General features: G+C 38.4%; 1 long non-coding RNA gene across 1 annotated transcript; it reads left to right on the forward strand.

Moving 5' to 3' along the window:
• The first annotated feature begins 1,880 nt into the window (after positions 1 to 1,880).
• Positions 1,881 to 19,782, forward strand: LOC117802210. Its single transcript, XR_004625272.1, has 3 exons — positions 1,881 to 1,942; positions 7,022 to 7,130; positions 19,748 to 19,782. It is a non-coding gene; the product is annotated as an uncharacterized LOC117802210 (long non-coding RNA).
• The last annotated feature ends 728 nt before the right edge of the window (positions 19,783 to 20,510 follow it).

A 20,510-nucleotide genomic window follows, 5' to 3' on the forward strand; every position in this document is an offset into this window, starting at 1 on the left:
CAGCTGTCACTTACCAGCTGTGTGACCTTGGGCCGGACATTTCACTCCTGTGAGCTTCCATTTCTCCTTTTTCCTTTTTTTTTTTTTTTTAAGATTTTATTTATTTATTTGTCAGATCGAGAGAGAGAGCACAAGCAGGGGAAGCAGCAGGCAGAGGGACAAGCAGACTCCCCATTGAGCAAAGAGCCCGATGTGAGCCTGGGATCATGACCTGAGCTGAAGGCAGAAGCTTAACCAGCTGAGCCACCCAGGTGCCCAGAGCTTCAATTTTTTCCATCTGTAAGTTAGCCTACATCCCCATGCTGCCAACCTCACCGAGGACTATAAGCCTACTTTTTCAGGCAATATTAAAACAGCTATTATCACATGTACTCTCATTCTGGCTGCACGCGCGGTCTCTGCTGTACCGTCTGCAAATTGGCTTCTTGCTTCTCCTGCATCATGCCCATCTGAGAAATGCTGTTTCTGTGTGCCCTCAAACTGCCACTGGGGGCTTGTGTCATGGCTGACTTTGGGATGGCAGAGGTGAGGCCCGCTCTCCTAAGAGGGCCATAGCAGAAGTTCTCTTTTTCTCCCTCTGCCTCCTTCTCTCCTGGGGCACCAAGTCAAAGCCTAGGCCTAGGCCCTCATTTTCTGTTGTCCCCCCCCCGTTGGCCACCCAATCCCAGCCACACTGTCTTCCATTCATTCCTTGAAGGCAACAGTCACGCTCCCACCCTTGGGCCTTCACACCTCCCATGCCCTCTGCCTGCCCTGTCCTTTCCCCAGTCAGCCATGATCACTTTCTCTACTTCCTTCAGCTCTTCCTCACAGGGAAGACCTGCCCTGACCCTCTGCATAAAATGGTGCCACCCCTTCCCCATTTGTTTGTCTTTCTTGCTTTTGTTGTCTCTACATTTAACATACTGCATATTGTACTTAATTACCGTGCATCCCTCCCACACCTACCCTAGAATGTCCGTTCTGTGGGGGCGGGGATTTCTCTTCCTTTTGTTCACTGCCCATTGTCCTCCAACGTCAACCCTTGTGAAAGGGCTTGGAAAGTAATCTGTCTTTTTCTGTGGTCTGGAGTAACTTGTATCGACTTGAGATCATTTGTTCCTTGAAAATTTCACCTCACCTATAAATCCCGCTGGGCCAGGTACTTTGTGTGTGTGTGCGAGTGTGCGGAATAGTTTTAGCCAATGTGCCAGTTTCTTTAATAATTATACCACTATATAAAACTTATTTTCTTTTTTTTTTTTTTTTTTTTTTTAAAGATTTTTATTTATTTATTCGACAGAGATAGAGACAGCCAGCGAGAGAGGGAACACAAGCAGGGGGAGTGGGAGAGGAAGAAGCAGGCTCATAGCAGAGGAGCCTGATGTGGGGCGATCCCAGAACGCCAGGATCACGCCCTGAGCCGAAGGCAGACGCTTAACCGCTGTGCCACCCAGGCGCCCCATAAAACTTATTTTCTTGACTCAGTTTTAGTGAGTTACATTTTTGTAGGAATTTAAGTTTTCGAAATTGTTGGCATGTCATTTTCATCAAAATGTCTTGCTATTTATTATGTATACGTTATGTCTAGTTATTCTCCCTTTCATTCACAATATTGCTTATTGCAACTTTTATCTTCTTATCTTGATAAATCTTGAGAAATTTATCTATAGTGTTCGTTTTAGCAAAGAACCAACTCTTAGCCTTTTAGCTTGTCTCTATTGTATTTTTGCTTTTTATTTTGTTGATTTCTGCTTTTGTTTTTATTTTCTGATTTTTTTTTTAAGATTTTGTTTATTTATTTGTCAGAGAGAGAGACAGAGAGCACAAGCAGAGGGGAGAGGCAGGCAGAGGGAGAAGCAGGCTCCCCGCTGAGCAAGGAGCCTGATGCGGGACCCAATCCCAGGACCCTGGGATCATGACCTGAGCCGAAGGCAGCCGCTCAACCGACTGAGCCACCCAGGTGCCCCATATTTTCTGATTTTTTTCTAATTTGAGTTGGATTTTATTGTGTTTCCCCCCACCCCAAGCTTCTTAAGAATAACAGCTCACTAATTTTGAGATTTTCTTCCATTTGAAAAAAAATATTTAGGTATAATTTTGCTTCAGAGTACGCATTGGCTGCATCCCAGAAGTCTCAATACATGTCGTTTTTATTGCCATTCAGTTTTATATACTTAAAAAGTTTTCACTTTGATATTTCAAACCCTTTCATCCATGAATTATTTAGAAATACCGCTAAATATGTGGGCATTTTTAATTTATATTTTTAACTTCTAATTTAATTTCATTGTGGTCAGAATTCCCAGTTTACGTTATACCTAAGTTTGAAATTTATCGAGACTTTTCAGTGGCCAAGTACATGATTACATTTCTACATATATTCCATGTGTGCTTGAGAAAGATGTAAACTCCCTATTATTTGGAAGAACTTTAAATGAGATGTTATTTGAATGAGTCATAACTTGTAATGTAGTGGCAATGTAGTAATGTAGTGGTAATGTGGTGGTTCATATTTTCCGTATCCTTTCTGATTTTTTTTTTGTCAACTTATTCTACCAGTAACTGACAAAGCCATGATAAATTCACCCTAATTCTATAAAATTTTACCAAATATATATGAGGCTATTTTATGTGCACTTAAAGTTGCTCTTTTCTTGGTGAATTAAAACTGTTACTATTTTATGGCAGCCCTCTCAATCCCCTAATGCTTGTGGTCTTAGAGTCTAGTTGAAATGATATTAGCATGCCACATGTTTGGTTTATTTGCCTAACATGCCATTTTCCATCTTTTTGCTTTCAACCTTTGCATGTCCTTATTCTTAATGAGTGTGTCTTATAAATAGCATATACCTGGATTTAAAATACTCAATTTATTAGTCATTTGAGTGGTAAGTTTTGTCCAAATACACTTATTTTTATAATTGTTATAATTGGGTCTCTTTATATTTTCTTTGTCTCAAGTTTTCTATATATTTTAAAATATTTTCTTGCTTGAAAAAAATTTATGTCAATATCCCTTTCAACAAGACAAAGACTTTCATCCTTTGTCTCTCCCCAACCTCTGCCAACCCCTATCATATATAGTCATTATCTTTGCTTTTAATCTGGGCTATTATGGATATTTTTATTTTTTTCTTTAGTCTTAGGTATTTTTTTTAGACAACACAACTCTTCCAAGTTATTTGTTTCCCCTCTGCTTTATATATCTCTTGCATCATCTCCTATATTTGTCTTTCTTTTTTTTTAAAGTATCTGTATAAAATTATTTTTGATGCAGTCTTTGTGATGAAACAACTGAGGGCTTGTGTGCCTGAGAATAAATTTTTTTAAGATTTTATTTATTTGAGAGAGAGAGAGAGAGAGAGCACTTGCACGAGCTGGGATAGGGGAGGGGCAGAGAGAGGGGAGAAGCAGGCTCCCCGCTAAGCAGGGACTTGATAGCAGGATGTTGGGATCATGACCTAAGCCAAAGGCAGACACTTGACCAACTGAGCCACCCAGGTGCCCCAAGTGCATGAGAAATTTTTAAAAAACCAGGCCTATATATTTGGATGGCAGTTTAGCTGGTTACAAAATTTTAGGTTTTAAAGTTCTTTTCCTTCAATACTTAAAAAATGTAATTCTACTGAGTTATTGCATCCATTGTTGCTGTTTGAAAATATAATTTCAGTCTGAATTTGCTTTTTTCCTCTGGAAACATTTAAAATCATCCTTTTGAAATTCTTAATTTTCATAACATATCTAGGTGTGAGTTTTTAAATTTCTTTTTCCTTTCTTTCTTTTTCTCTTTCTTTCTTTTTTTTTTTTTTGGCTAATCCAGGGCCCTTTAAATCTTAGGTTCCTGGTTTTTTTAAAAATTTAATTTAATTTAATTTCTTTTTTTTTTTTTCATTCAGGGAAATTTAGCCTATTATTTTTTGAAATTATTTCTCCTCTCCATTTTACTATTTCCTTTTTCTGGGGCTTTTGTTATTTATACGTTACTAGTTATTTTTACTTCTGACCTTCATATCACCTCATTTTTCTCTTACATTTTCTGTTTCTTTGGCTTTTCTTCTTCCTTCTGGGAGAATGGATCAATCCGATCTTTCAAATTGTTAATTTGTTACTTGGCTATTTCTATTTTGCTCCTTATGCTGTCTAAAAGGTTCTTTATTTCGACTATTGTATTTTTGTACCTATTATTTATATATTAATGTTTTTCTTTCCTTCCACATTGCCAATACTTTCTATTCTTAAAAAAGTATGAATATTAGGTTAGTTTTAAATTCTTGCCTTTGTGTGTTAATATTCTGGTGTAATCTTAAATCCTGTATGTTGTTTTTCTTTTGAAGAGGTAGTGTTCTTCAACTGTCTTGTTGATTTGGCCTCTGAGCTGGTCTCCTCAGGGGGTTTCAGCATTTCTTCAAGGAGAGCACCAGAGTCCAGCTTATGTCCATTCCAATGAGCTCAGGAGGAAGGGGTGAATGAACTCTGGGGTGCAGAGCACCTCACCCTGAAAAATAACTCCTAAAGTCAGGACTTTAGTTTTGCCTTTCATTGGGAAGCAGCATTAGGAGAAGATCTCTTTAAGATGTAACTCCTCAGCCCTAGGGGATTGGAAGAAGAGGGATGAGGGCAAGCAACTGAGGGTTTTTAGTATCAACTTAAATTTTTTTAAGCTCATCACCCACATTGAATCTCTGAAAAGTCTAATTTTACTCCTGAGGATAAATGAACCAGAGTTTGGGGCAGGAGCAGAACCCCAATAGTTCTTTCTCCATTTTATATATTTGCTCCAAGGAAAGCCACCTTCTCCCACAGACACATGTCCATAAAAACACCTCCTTTCATCCCAGAGGCTCTTAAAGCGCCTGTAAGTGCATGTCTTCTCCAGTTCATGGGGCTATTTTAGTGGAAAGAGACTGTCTGTAGTTGAGACTGACAGACTCTTGATACAGATTCCATTAAGCCACATTCTCTATGTCAAATGTTTCCTTTTTTCTGACTCACACACTTTATTCCAGCCAAGTTGGCCTTCTAAGGATCTCTGCTCTACACCTTTGGGCCATATAGCTTTGGCCTTTTCTTACTTGGCTCCACTTGGTTTTTATCCATCCTTAGCTTTTCCTTTATTCTACAAAATTTTATATTTCATTCAACTCATGACTTGCTTTGGAGAGCTTTTCCCAAATTGCAGCAACTCTTGATCTAATTTATTCCACCTTGACACAAATTTCTGCTCCATAGAAGACAGAGATAAAGGGGAGGGGGGCAGATAGAACGATTCATCTGTAATTGGAGTTTGATGACACCTCCCATGATACCTATCTCCACCCTTCTCACCAGGTGGCAATCTTATTTCTACTATTCTGTTTCAGAAGAAGAATTGTTTTCTTTAAAATCTAGATTCAGACTCAGGGACACAGACACACTGGAAGCCAAGGATGAGATTTAAGCTTAAAATAGGAACATTAAGTGAATATTTGAAAAGTGATGACCAGACTCCCTACCAGCCTGCTTCCCTTGCCCTCTGCTGAGAATACTGGAAGCCAGAGATGTTCTTTTTACCTAAGAATGGAAAATTCATCCTTGGAGGAACTTTAAGTTCCCAGAGAAAACACCTTCAGACATTGGTATTTTCCCAAAGGAAAAGTCAACTTTCTACTGTTTGGTCATTTCCTGAAGCCTACAGTCACCAAGTTCTGCCCATGCCCACAGAGTGGACCCTCAATCTTATGACTTTCATATGTCCTGTTAAATATGGGCCAACAGCTAAGAATCACCACACATTTGGGGACAACCTCTAATATGAGAGACTAAAGCTGGCCTTGTCTCTGGAGGAGACGTTCCTGCAGGAATCAGAAGAAAAAAGTGGAATTACAATAATGTCCTTGGAGAAAAGCAACAATCTTAGAACAAGAAAGAGCTCTTTGAAATTAAAAATATGGAAGCTGAAACAGAATTTCCAGTAAGACTTGAAAGACAAAGAGAATGTCTTAGAAAGTAATAAAAAGACAAAAGGATGGACAGCTGAGAGAGAAGATGACAAAATCAAAGACTGTGGTTGAGAAGTCCAACATCTTTCTGGAGTTCTGGGGGGAAAAACCCAGAAAGTAGACTGGAGGAATATTTAGAATAAAACCTATAAGAAAACATTCTAGAATTGAAGAACACAATGTTCCAATTTAAAAAGGCCCACAAAACCTAGCAGAGTGATTGGAAAAAAGTGGGTAAAAACTTTCAGAGGGATGAAAAGGCTCATAAAGGATCAGGAATTAAGATTGCATATGATTTTTCAGCAGCAATGCTGAATATTAGCTAATAATAAAATAATATTTTTAAAAATCTGTAGAAAAATTATTTCAGTAAATATAGAGCTTCTCAAATGATTATCTTGAAGGATATATAAAATATTTAAAAGTGAAATCATATCTCCTGGGTGTGAGGCATGTGGTCGCAAGCTGCCTCCTACATATTTTTAATCAGCTTTATTGAGGTGTAAGTTACGTACAATAGAATTTGGTAATTTTAAATATACTTGAGTTTTGATTAGTGGTTTCCAGAGGAAGTTTCACCCCCCCCCCAGGATATACTCAGCAATGTCCAAAGACATTGTTGGTTGTCACAACTTGGAAGTTAGGGGGAGGCTCCTGACATCTAACAAGATAAGAGACCAGGGTTGCTGCTAAACATGCAGAAATGCACAGAACAGTCCTTGACAACAAAAAACTACATTGCCCAAAATGTCAGTAGCACCAAGGTTAGCAAATCCTGGTTTTGAAGATAGTCATGTAATCACCCCCACAATTATGATACAGAACATTGTCATCACCTGAGAAAGTTCCTTGAACCTTCTACAGTCAATTCTATTCCTCCACATCGTGGACCCTGTTGACTACTCATCACTACAGTTTTATCTTTTCTAGAGTTTCATATAAGTGGAATCATATAATATATAATCTTTTGGACCAGGCCTCTTTTGTTCAGCATAATGTTTCTTAGATTTACCCATGTTGGTGCATATATCAGTAATTCATCCCTTTTTATTGCTTAGTAGAGTTCTACTGTATGAATGTACCAGAGTTTGCTTTCTATTCACCTACTGATGGAAAATTGGGGTTGTTTCCAGTTTGGGACAATTCTGGATAAGGCTTCTATGAACACAGGTGACTATGACTTTATGTGGACATATATTTTTCATTTCCTTTGGATAAGTGTATAGGAGTGGAATTAATGAGTTATATGCTAAATATATAGTTAACTATATGAGAAACTGCCAAATTGTTTTCCAAAATGGCCATACCATTTTACGTGCCCATGAAAAATATATGCATTCCAGTTGCTCCATATGGTTGCCAATGCTTGGTGTTGCCAGTCTTTCATTTTAACCAATTTAATGGGTGTATTGTGATATCTCATGTAAGTTTAATTTACCTTTCTGTGATGAATAATCTGTGGAGAATAACTGTCATATGCTTACAAACTTTTGTGTACCTTCTTTTTCTAAAGTGTTCAAATATTTCCCCCATTAAAGAAGTCGGTTGTTTATATTTATATTATTGAATTACAAGAATTCTTTATATATTCTGGATACAGATTTTTTTCCTCAGACATACACATTGCAAATATTTTCTCCCAGCCTGTGGCTTGCTTTATTTTCTTAACAATGTCTTCAGAAAAAAGATGGGTTTAATTTTGATAAAGTTCCATTTACTAATTTTTTCTTTTATGGTTAGTGCTTATTGTATCCCGTGTATGAGATCTTTGCTTACCCCAGGATAGCATATATTTTCTCTTAGAAGTTTTATAGTTTTAGATTTTACATTTAGGTATACAAATTAACATTTGTCTATGGTTTGAGGTAGGACCATATGGATATCCAGTTGTTCCAGCACTATATGTTCCATTAAACATGTCAAGCTATCTTTATTACTGTAGCTGTTTAGTAAGATTTAAACTCAGGTAGTGTAAATTCTCAAAATTTTCTTCTTTTCCAAATTGTACTGTTTTAGGTTCTTTGAGTTTCCTTATAAATTTTAGAATCAGCTCATCCAATTCTACAAAAAAATGCCTGTCTTGAGTCTACAGATCACTTTGGGAACAATTGGCATTTTATCACCACTGAGTCTTCTTATCCACAAATAGGTATATCTCTCCATTTATTTACTTAAGTGTTCTTTTTATTTCTCTCTGCTAGGTCTTGTAGTTTTCAGTGTCATGTCTTTATCCATAGGTATTTAGTGCTTTTGTATTGTAAATTATAAAGTTTAAAAAAATCATTTTCCAATTGTATATTGCTGGTTTATAGAAATACTATTTCCCCCTAGTTTTATTGAGATATAATTGACATATAACATATGTACAATGTAATGATTTGATATACATATATATTGTGAAATGTTTGCCACAGTGAGGTTGGTTAACATGTCCTTTACCTCACATAATTAGCATTTTGTTGTTGTTGTTATGGTGAGAGCATTAAAGCTCTACTCTCATTGCGACTTATACTATACACAATACAGTGTTGTTAACTATAGACACCATGCTGTACATTAGACAGCTGGAACCAATTCATCTTATAACTAAAAGTTGGTACTATTTGACCATTCCCCCATCCCTTCCCCTCCAGCCCCTGGCAACCATCATTCTACTCTGTTTCTATGAGTTCATTGTTTTTACATTCCACATATAAGTGAGACCATACAATATTTGTCTTTCTTTGTCTGACTTTTTTCACTTATCATAACGCCCTCAGGTCCATCCATGTTGTTGCAAATGGCAGGATTTCCTTCTTTCTGATGACTGAATAGTATTTCATTGTGTGTATGTATACACACAAATATGCCACATATATACACCATATATATCCATTCATCTCTCAGTGGGCACTTAGGTTGCTTCTATGTCTTAGCTGTTATAGATAATGTTCCATAAACATGGAAGTGTAGATATCTCTTTGAGAGAGTAATTTCATATCCTTTAGATATATACCTGTAAGTGGGATTACTGGATCATATGGTGGTTCTCTTTTTAATTTTTGGAGGAACTTGCATTCTGTTTTCCGTAGTGTCTGTACATTCTAATCAATAGTGCACTTGGGTTTCCTTTTCTCCACATCCACACCAGCTTTTGTTATCTCTTGTCTTTTTGAAACAGCCATCCTAAAAGACATAAGGTAATATCTCATTTTAATTACAATTCCATTTCTTTAAGAGATATAAGCTTTCATTACTTCTCATACCAGTTTTGGTAATCTGTATTTTTTAATGAATGTGACCGTTTACCTAATTTGTCAGATTAATTGATGTATAGTTGTTCATACTGTTCCCTTGTTATGTGTTTAATATTTGTACAATCTATGGTAATGTTCCCTCTTTCATTCCTGATATTGACAATTTGTGTTTTCTTGGCCAGTCTAGTTAGATTCTTATCAATTTCATTCATCTCAAAGAACCAACTTTTGGTTTCATTATTTTTCTCTATTTTTTGCCATTATCTGTTTTTTTAAAAGAGAGAAAATCGTAGTTATAGCTTGCTCTTTATCTTGACAATAATAGTCATATTAGTTTAATATTGACTCAAAAACACACAATTAGGGTCGCCTGGGTGGCGCAGCCGTTAAGCGTCTGCCTTCAGCTCAGGGCGTGATCCCGGCATTATGGGATCGAGCCCCACATCAGGCTCTTGGAGCCTGCTTCTTCCTCTCCACTCCCCCTGCTTGTGTTCCCTCTCTGTCTGTCTGGCTGTCTCTGTCAAATAAATAAAATCTTAAAAAAAAAACAACAACACACAATTAAAAATTACTAGGGATCCCTATTTGAAAGATAAGGAAAGTAGAGAGATAGTTTATGAAAACTGTATCTTAATTTTCATAATGGGAAGTCAATAATAGACTAACATGGATTAATCAATAAATTGCAGAATAAGCGTATCACTTTGAAACGTCAGAGTAAATACTGAAAGAAAGAGCTAAAGGAATTGAAAATGGTAGTATTTAGGAGGTGAAAGTGGGGAGTTATGTAGGAGACTATAATTTCTCGCAAAAGGTTTTTTTTTTTGATTGAGTTTGATTTTTAAAATATATGCATGCATTATATTGATAAAATAAAAATTTAACACTTTATTGTCAGAATAGGAGAAAGCATGGCTGGGAAACAACAAGGTTGGGAAGACCACTGCTCTTTTTTTTTTTTTTTAACCACTGCTGTTGACAATGACATCCTGGATAAAGGCAGAACAGAGTGAATAAGTGGAGGGGAGTAGCTGAGAGTCCCAGGAGGGAGTGCAGAACCGGTCCCAAGGTGTATGCCTCTGACTTAGAATATTGCTAAAAGATGCTTTTTTTTTTTTTTGAAGATTTTATTTATTTATTTGACAGAGAGAGCAAGAGAGCACAAGCAGGGGGAACAGGAGAGGGAGAGGGAGAAGCAGACTCCCTGCCAAGCAAGGAGCCCAACGCAGGGCTGGATCCCAGGACCCTGGGATCATGACCCGAGCCAAAGGCAGATGCTTAGCCATCTCAGCCACCCAGGTGCCCCAAAAGATGCTTTTGATTTCCATTTAAGTTAAAAAATAATTCTTCATTTGCTTTTATTCTGATAGAATTATAAAGGTGACGTTAGAAAGCCGGCTGTGATCAAGCTTCTGGTTGCCGCATAAATATATCCAAACATAATATTATTAGATAGCTGTTTATAGTTTATAAAGAGAAATTTCATATCCTTATGTTAGCCCTGCAGTGTTATGATAGATACTATCTTCACTTTGTGGCTAAGGTTAGGTTAAAAGATTTGCTCAAGGTCACACCGGCGATAAAAGCCAGAGGGTGGACTCTAAACTTATTACTTCCGCTAATAATTCCATAATACACACAGTCATATCACAAAACAATTTTAAGTATGCTGATTTATTTATCTGAGTATTTTCATAACTATAACCTGATTACTTGAATGGTAGGTAGCAGGATGGAACATAGTGATTTTGGTTTGAATAGGTTTGGATAGAGACGATACTACAATTACTTGCTGCATGACCTTGGGAGCATTATTTAATTTATCTGAGCCTCTTTTCCCGATCGGAAACAGGATATTACTGCTTTCCTCACAGGGCTGTTCTTTAGAGTTAACATATGTAAGATGTTTATTACAGTACCGGGAGGTTAGTATGGACTCAATAATTGCTTAATCACACAATCATTTTTGTTAACTATACAAAAAACTGTGAGATGATTTAATGATTCATGCTTTCTGTTTTTCATATATGAAAACAGCAATATTGGCTCACTATCAAAAATGATGATGTTAAGTTTTCCTAGTGGAATGCTCAGTTTCAAAAAAAATAAAGCATGCCTATGTGAACATCGAAGTTAAATTGAAATTACTTAAAAATTAATTTACTTTAGGGTTCATCTTTTCAGTGACATGAATCACTAAGAATCAGCCTACAACTCTATGATCTGTATATATTTGTAAAATAGTATAAATGCAGAGAAAAATGTGGAGAGATGTCTATCAAATAGTTAATGGTGGTCATCACTAAGGGTTGGGATCATGGCGTGAGACCTTGACCTATTTATTGATATTTTTAGTGCTTTTTTAAAAATAATGAAGAGATACTACTTTTATAACCTAAAAAAGAATATGATTTTAATATAATTAAATGGAAAAAAAAAAGCCTTTCTTTATCAAAAGAGTTTGACATGACTTGCTCCATGCTGGGTTCTAGTGACCATTTCTCCCTAAATGCTCTGAAATCTCTCTCACAGTCCTTAGTTCCAGAATTTCTGTAAACATCAATGATGCACTTGTGTCCTAGAATTTGCATCTGGTTTCCACACAGAAGGCGTATTCCTTGGTTTTCTCTGGACCCGGTAGTCAAAGTATTTTAGGGATTAGAGAAAATTTGCTCATTTTAAATGACAGACTTCGCTGCTGGTCTTTCAGCCATGAATATGACCTGCTGAGGACATTACTGCTGTCAAAACCATTTTAATCAAACATATTTATAAATAGAGTTTAAAAAGAGAGTTTGGCTGTATCTCACACCCCAAGATGGCATTCGAGCTTCGCTTTTCAATTATTCCTAAAGTTATTTCTAAAACCAATGCCACACTCAATTGTAACCTTTCTCTCCCTTTCTGCCCATCGGGGGCTATCCACAACTCCCTTCCTGAATTCCATCTCTCCACGTTTTCCCTTTACCCCTTTCTTTCTGGAGTTCGTGCTTCTTCCCGGAGCTGAGAGGGGGGTGGGGAGTGGCTGGCTTTGGCTCCAGCAGCTGCCTGAGCAGCTTGGCTTCCTGCGCCGCCAGGCAGCCTCGCTTCTTCTAAGGGCTCTTCCAGTTTGGTGTCCGGCAGCTGCCAGGAGAGTCCCAGAATTTCAAATGCTTTCAGATCTCACCTTAGCATGGTCTTAAAAATATCATCATTCTCCCTAAGTTGACAACGTCTGTGCAGAGGAGGTCGTCTAGGGAATGTTAGTTCTATCTGGATGCTCTCTCTGTTAGTGACCTGTCCTTGTGAATGGAAATAAAAGCAATCCAGGTACCAGCTCCTTTCGAGGTGGTGTGCATTAACATCAGCAAAACTTGCCCATTGTGCTGCTGGTTGGCTTTTATTTCAGGAGTGACCAGGAGCTGACTGCGGCTCTGGTGGCAAAGTGTGGAACCACCCAGGAGATCCTTTGTCACCTCCAGGGTGAGTTTATGAATACTTATTGTCTAGACTCAAGCTTATGACATCTAGTCATATTTCATTCTCAACCTTTACACTCACTTGAATGTGAAACTTTAAAAGAAATGACTTCTGGGATGATGCCCCTTTTGAAAGAGTTGAGAAAATTTCCAAAAAAGGATGTCACAGGTTATGTTCTGACCCAAGGGGAAAGTTGTTGAGATTATCTGATGATTCAGATTCTGGGGAATTAGCTGAGATTTCTGATAGGTTTTCCATCAAATATGTAGATGGGTGACAAATCCGCTTCCCAAAGGCTGACATCAGAGCAAAACTTGTGTGTGTGCTTGGCATCTGACCTCATCCAAAGCTGGTTTTTGAAAAATGTGATAGAGGGACAATTGTGATAAGATAGGATGTGGCTCAGGCTTCAATTTTCAGAACAAAACTGTAACTTGAACACCTCCCTCGGAATACTTGGAGCTTGTGTTTCCTGTCTCAACGAGCAACCTATATTGGTACTTTCCAGCAAAGGTATAAAACCTGGTTGTTAAGAACATATAACTTGGGAGTCAGAGAGCCTGAAGTTGGACATTCAGTTTTGCCACATACCATTGACATTTAACGTGTTTGTTCCTCAGTCTTTCCATCTATAAAACGGGTACAATCTACACACAGGGTGGTTGTGAAGTTAGTGACGTGGAAGCATGCTGAGCACTTGAAACCTTGCTCTGTGCTAGTGAGCGGTCCTATAAAGGAGGTATAGTAGAAGCAGGGCTTGCTTTTGTTCTTTTTCTTGTTACTTATCTTAAATGTTCAGCTCCAGCTAAGGTCCAGTAACATTGATCTTTGAGAATAATGATAATAACAGTTCTAGCATTTTTTGGGCACTCTCTGTGTGCATGGTCTTATATATTTACTCCTCGCTACAAGCCTGGGAGGAGAAGCCCAATGTATATTCTTTTTTTTAAAACATTGTTTTATTTAAATTCAATTAATTAACATATAATGTATTATTGGTTTCAGAGGTAGAGGCCTGTGACTCATCAGTCTGATATAACACCCAGTGCTCATTGCATCACATGACCTCCTTAATGTCCATGACCCAGTTACCCCATCCCTCCACTCCCCTCCCCTCCAGCACCCCTTAGTTTGTTTCCTAAGATTAAGAGTCTCTCACTTTTCCAAAGAAGATATATGAATGGCTAACAGATACATGAAAAAATGTTCAACACCATTAGCCATCTGGGAAATTCAAATCAAAACCACATTGAGATACCACCTTATCAGTTAGAATGGCAAAATTGACAAGACAAGAAACAACAAATGTTGGAGAGGATGTGGAGAAAGGGGAAGCCTCTTACACTATTGGTGGGAATGCAAGTCGGTACAGCCACTTTGGAAAACAGTGTGGAGGTTCCTCAAAAAGTTAAAAATAGAGATACCTTACAACCCAGCAACAGCATTACGGAGTATTTACCGCAAAGGTACAGATGTAGTGAAAGGAAGGGCCATATGCACCCCAATGTTCATAGCAGCAATGTCCACGATAGCCAAGCAGTGGAAGGAGCTGAGATGCCTTTCAACAGATGACTGGATAAAGAAGGTGTGGTCCATATATACAATGGAATATTACTCAGCCATCTGAAAGAAAGATTACCCCAAATTTGCATCAACATGGATGGAACTGGAGGAGATTATGCTAAGTGAAAGAAGTCAAGCAGAGAAAGACAATTATCATATGGTTTAACTTATTTGTGGAACATAAGGAATAGCAGGGAGGACGTTAGGAGAAGGAAGGGAAAAATGAAGGGGGACTATCAAAGGGGGAGCCGAACCATGAGAAACTATGGACTCCAGGAAACAAACTGAGGGTTTTAGAGGGGAGGGGGTGAGGAACTGGGATAGGCTGGTGATGGGTATTAAGGAGGGTGAATATTGCATGGAGCACTGGGTGTTATATGCAAACAATGAATCATGGAACACTATATCAAAAACTAATGATGTGCTGTATGGTGACTAACATAAAAAAAAAAAAAGAGTCTCTTATGGTTTGTCTCCCTCTCTGGTTTCATCTTGTTTTATTTTTTGCCCAAGGTATATTCTATATCTTCCTCGCTCTATTGCAGACCTGATGCTTGGTCAGATGAGATGAGCACAAGGTTGCCTCCAGAGTAGAAAGTTCTTTCACAGGCTATGATGTAGCCTTATGTCCTTAACCTTTATTGAAGGTCGATGTGAGGAATAGCCACATGATAAACACTGTTGTTGAATATGGTACATTTCATTGTCCAGTGACCTTTAAGAAACCATATGTCATAAATTTGTCTCAGAGCCAAGCAAAAGGTTGTCTCTCTTGATGTTTACTCTTAGTAGACAGATATCTGGGCTTACCACTAGAGATTCTGATTTAGGAAGTTTGGGTCTGGTTAGGTAACTGATTTTTAAAATGCTCCCTCCCTCTGTGCATCTGAGGCACAGCCAGGATTAGGAACCTCTAATGGGGCTCAACAGCTTTCCCTGTGTGCCCTGATTGGAATGATGGAGCTAGGATTTGTGCTTCCTAAAACAGACAGAAAGTCTGTGTCCCCAGAGTCCATACGTTCAACGCTAAGCCCAATGGGATGGTATTTGGAGGTGGGGCCTTTGGGAGGTGATTAGGTCATGAGGGCCTTGGTAAATGGATTTAGTGTTCTTATAAAAGAGACCCCAGACTCACCCCTTACCATGTGAAAGGATGGCCTTCTATGAACCAGAAAGTGGGCCTTTAGTTGACACTGAATCTGCTGGCGCCATGATCTTGGACTTCCCAACCTTCAAAACAGTGCTAAATAAACTTCTGTTGTTTATAAGCCACCTTTCTATGGTATTTTATTATAGCAACTTGACTGGACTAAGATATTTCATTTTACCTAGGTTTTCTGATAGAATTTTTGCTCCCTTTTCATGCCTCATCTCTTGTTCTTTAACATTTTTATAGTTCACGTCATTTATTGTAAAATGTCTCAATCTGTTTTTGACATAAAAAAAATTAATGGAAGGATGAGTGTAATTATCCACCTAAAGTTTTCAACAGGTTTTCCTTAAAACTTCTTTATTTTTTCTATCCCTCTTTCCCCTACTGTCATCATTTTTAATTGATTGTTTGGCAAAGTAAACAATTATATGTATTTACTTTAAAAAAGCACTAATGTATTCTAAAGGGAGACTAGCTCACTCTCAAATGTCTTGAGGCACCATAATTGTGAGGAAGGACTACTGTTCTAGGTGAAGGAGTTCAACCCAAGATAATGAGATTGGAGAGGGCCATAATGAGTTCAAAGGAAGGCTCTGGAATAAAGGCAGACCCAGAGATTGTTAATGTAAGGTGGAGTTTGTCTCATCTCAGGGACCTCCCATCCCATTCCACTGGTGTCGATTTAGATGCATTCTTTGCTGACAGAATGTCAACGTGCAGCAATTATTTCATGTTTGTTAATGATATGATAGGACATGTGTGAAGATGAACTTGGCCTAGGTCCCTGAGCACAGCATTTACAATCAGCTTTCCTTGCTTTACAGTGGCCTTCCTCAAATAAAAAGAGGTGATTCCCAAGGTCATTGCAAGATTACAAAATAACAGGTCCAGACTTATGTGCTGTTATGTGTGGGAGGATGACTGATTGGGGCCTGGATGAAATGACATTGGCTTCAGTCCAGAGCTGGGTCTAGATTAGGACAGGAATACATGTGTGACCAGCTGTAGGCATTTGTTTGGTCCTGTCTTCTACATTGCAAAAAGAATTTTTTTTTCTCACTTAGTGTGAAAAGTACTTCAATACCACTAGACGGTGTTCAAATAATCGAACTGATGGAACGGTTTTCAAATTAAATTTTGAGTAATGCTGCTAGAGCTCCTTATTATTTCCTCTGCTGTTGATCAGCATAAGTGAATTACAACTAAGTTTAACCAGCCTTTCTCATTCCAGAGGTGACCATAACCCAACTATGTAATTCGGGCTCCCCTCCCTGTTTTCTGAAGAATCAGTGGTTCAATTTATACTTTTTAAGTACCCGCCCTGTGTACCTTTTCACACTAGATACTGTCACTGTCCTTTAGAAATTCACCATTGAATGGGGATAATACATTATGAATACAATTTAAAAATGAAAATGATTGGCAATACAAAGCAGTGTAAATTAGCTGGTAGGTAGAAGGACACATTGCAGTAATTTAGAGGCAGGCATAACCACATGGGCTGGAGAGATCAGGGAAGGCTTCCCCAGAATGGTGAGACCTGGTGTTCAGCAGAGCCATATCTCTGGGTGCTCCTCTATAGAAACTCTCTGTTCCAGCCACAGTCCATGCACCTGTGAACCTTCCTTTCCCCTTTTCCCCAGCACATCTTTGCCAATGCCATTCCTCTCATTTAGAATGCCCAAACTTTTTCTTTGCTTAGCATAATTCTCCCCAAGTTTCCAAGCACAGGTTATAAGGGTCCTCAAATATGTGGCTTAGAAATGTGAACTTTCAGTTAATGGGAATCACTCCCTACTTTTGAGTAAGGTTACCAAATGGTGTGTGAACCAAGCCTGAATTTATGAGAAGAGAATAATTTTCAAACATCCAATGTAACAGCCTTATGCCTCCTATTTATTATTTTTCCCTAGGACATGTGAGAAGGGGCTAAACATTATTTATTTATTTATAACCCCCCCTTATTCGAGAAGGGGATTAAAGACAAGGCAACATTAGCCAGTGGAGGGAAATCAAAATATCTCTAGACTTTAGATCCCAGAGACAATGTCTAGAGATATTTCTGGTGTCACACCTGATGCTGCTAGCATCTAGTGAGTCAAGGAAGCTGCTAGACGCACAGGACAATCTCTCCGCAACAAAGAATCACCTGCACTAAAATGTCAACGGTGCTGAGGTTGAGAAACCCTGCACTGGAGAAACTAAGAAGTCACTGATTGACTACCAGTTAAGAGAAGGTTGTTTGGAAAGGCTTATCTCTGAGGAAAGGAAAACAAAATAGCAACTTACAACAGTTCAGCTTACAATATTTGGACCAGAAAATGAAATAAAAAGAGTTCAGCTTATTCATTAGAGTGTCCCATTGACAACCCTTTAATGCCCTGCAGCTGTTCATTCTGTACAAAGCTGACATTTCTGACTTTGACCATACATGTAGCAATGCCAAACAAATGACTTCAGGGAAACCACACCATTGAATCATTGCCAAGTAGTATCGTCATCCTTTAATTTGTTTAGTTTCTCCTTGGGTGTGTCAAGAGCTCCCACCGTCCCAGGTGTGACCAGGTTAGACAATTCTTCCCAGTTCCCATTTCTCTCTGAAGGAAATGCAGTGTGTATGGCCAAGGTTGGGGAGGGACAGAGGTCTATGATGAAATAATCCTGAGGGGATCCCAGAAAATTCTGTCTGGATTTTCCCTTCATTGGGTTGTGGTCTTGGCTGAACAGAAGCTGTTGATCAACCTTAACTATTGTTTTGCATGTTTAAAATGCATTTTTTGAGAAACTAGGGCTCAGAGGTTATTTCAACTTTGTTTGGATGATTACTACGTACAACTTTTGGTCATGTTTTAAAATAGAAATGATTTCCATACTTACGTATCAGGTGAGCATAATTTTTAACCCACAGAAATTAATTCATTAATCCACCAAGTATTTATTGCATGTCATTATGTACAGACATGGTACGAGGCTCAGCGTTATGAGGATTTATAGTCTGGTCTGGGAAAGAGCCAAGAAAAAGATAATCACAATCCAGTGTGCTGAGTACAATGGTGGGGCAATTAGGCAGCACTTTGGGAGCACAGTGTGAAGTCCCTTAGCTGAGACCTGAGAATCTAGACTTGAAGGTTGGTAGGAGTTAGTGATATAAAGTGTATACGCAAATAATGAATCATGGAACATTACATCAAAAACTAAGGATATACTGTATGGTGACTAACATAACAAAATAAAAATTATTATATAAAAATTATTATATAAAAGATAAAGTGTATGGGGGAGTGGAGGCAAGGAGTAGGCAATGATAGTTCACTAAGAGTGGTTAGCATGTACAAAAGTTCACAAGGTAGAAAAATCATGGAGAGTTCAGTGAAGCTTAAGGTGTTCAGCAGAGCTGTTTTGAAGGTACAGATTTAGGATTCAGGAGCATATGTAGGTGAAAATTTTATTCATGCGTCTGATCAATTAAGGATGGTATGTGGGATGAGGAGAGAACTGAACCTAAGAGAAATACAGTCAAGAGATGGGCAAAAGAATAAGAACCAAGACTTGTGAAATGTGGCAATAGAAAGTAAAAAGACAAGCCACAGCTGGTAGGAAATATTTGCAATATTGTTATGTAAAGAACTTTGACCAATCAGTAAGGAAAAAGTGAACAACCCAATTGAAAAATGGGCAAAAAGAAGTGAAAAAGCTTTTCATTAAGAATGAAGAGATCGGGGTGCCTGGGTGGCTCAGTTGGTTAAGCATCCAACTCTTGGTTTCAGCTCAGGTCATGATCTCAGGGTTGTGGGATGGAGCCCTGCTTTGGACTCTGCACTCATCATGGAGTCTGCTGGTCCCTCTCCTTCCTTCCCTGCCCCTTTCCCCCTTCAATAAATAGACAAAATTAAAAAAAAAAAAAAGAAATGAAGAGATCCTCAACCTTGTTGACAATCTGGGGAATGCTAATTTGAGCCACCAAAGATACCATTTCTCACCCATGAGATTAGCAGATTTAGAAAAACTGACAATATCAAATATTGGCAGACTGTGGAGCAATGAGAACTCTGGTATGCTGCTGGTGGGGGAGCAAATGAGTGCAACCACTTTGGAAAAAAATTGGCATTAACTTACTAAGTATGAAAATGCATATATTTTACATGTTTAAGGGTGCTAGGAGGCATGTGGCAGTATCGCTTATGACAACAAAAAAGTGGAAATAAGAAAATTATCTGTTAATGGTAGAATAGAAAAATATGTTTTTGTCTATTCACACAATAGGATACTGTAGAGCAGTAAAAATTAACAGACTACGACTCTATGTATGTTATGGATTGAATTGTGTCCGTGTAAAATTCCTTTTTTTTTTTTAATTTTATTTATTTATTCAACAGAGATAGAGACAGCCAGCGAGAGAGGGAACACAAGCAGGGGGAGTGGGAGAGGAAGGAAGCAGGCTCACTGCAGAAGAGCCTGATGTGGGGCTCGATCCCACAATGCAGGGATCACGCCCTGAGCCGAAGGCAGACGCCCAACCGCGGTGCCACCCAGGCGCCCCCGTGTAAAATTCCTTGATCTTGAACTTCTAGCCTCTACCACTGTGAGAAAATAAATTTCTCTTGTTTAAACCACCCAGTCTCTGGTGCTTTTTTATGGCAGCCATAGCAAACAATGTGTCAATATGAATGGATCTCAAAAATATAAGGTTGAATCAAATTGAGTCGAATTGCTAGAAGAACACTTACAGTGTGATTCCATTTAGGTAGAGGTTTAAAAAAGGACATATGTAGTTTAGGGATACACACACACACATAATAATTATTCTTACATTTATTCTTATTTCTTTCAAAAATGGAGCTTAATTCCCCTGCCTTTGAATATGGATTGAACTTAATGACTCACTTCTTTTTTATTTTATTTTATTATTATATTATGTTAGTCACCATACAGTACATCCCTGGATTCCGATGCAAAGTTCGATGCTTNCGATGCTTCATTAGTTGTGTATAACACCCAGTGCACCATGCAATACGTACCCTCCTTACTACCCATCACCAGTCTATCCCATTCCCCCACCCTTCTCCCTTCTGAAGCCCTCAGTTTGTTTCTCAGAGTCCATAGTCTCTCATGCTTTATTCCCCCTTCTGATTACCCCCC

Source organism: Ailuropoda melanoleuca, chromosome 5, assembly GCF_002007445.2.
Source record: "Ailuropoda melanoleuca isolate Jingjing chromosome 5, ASM200744v2, whole genome shotgun sequence".
Taxonomy (NCBI): domain Eukaryota; kingdom Metazoa; phylum Chordata; class Mammalia; order Carnivora; family Ursidae; genus Ailuropoda; species Ailuropoda melanoleuca.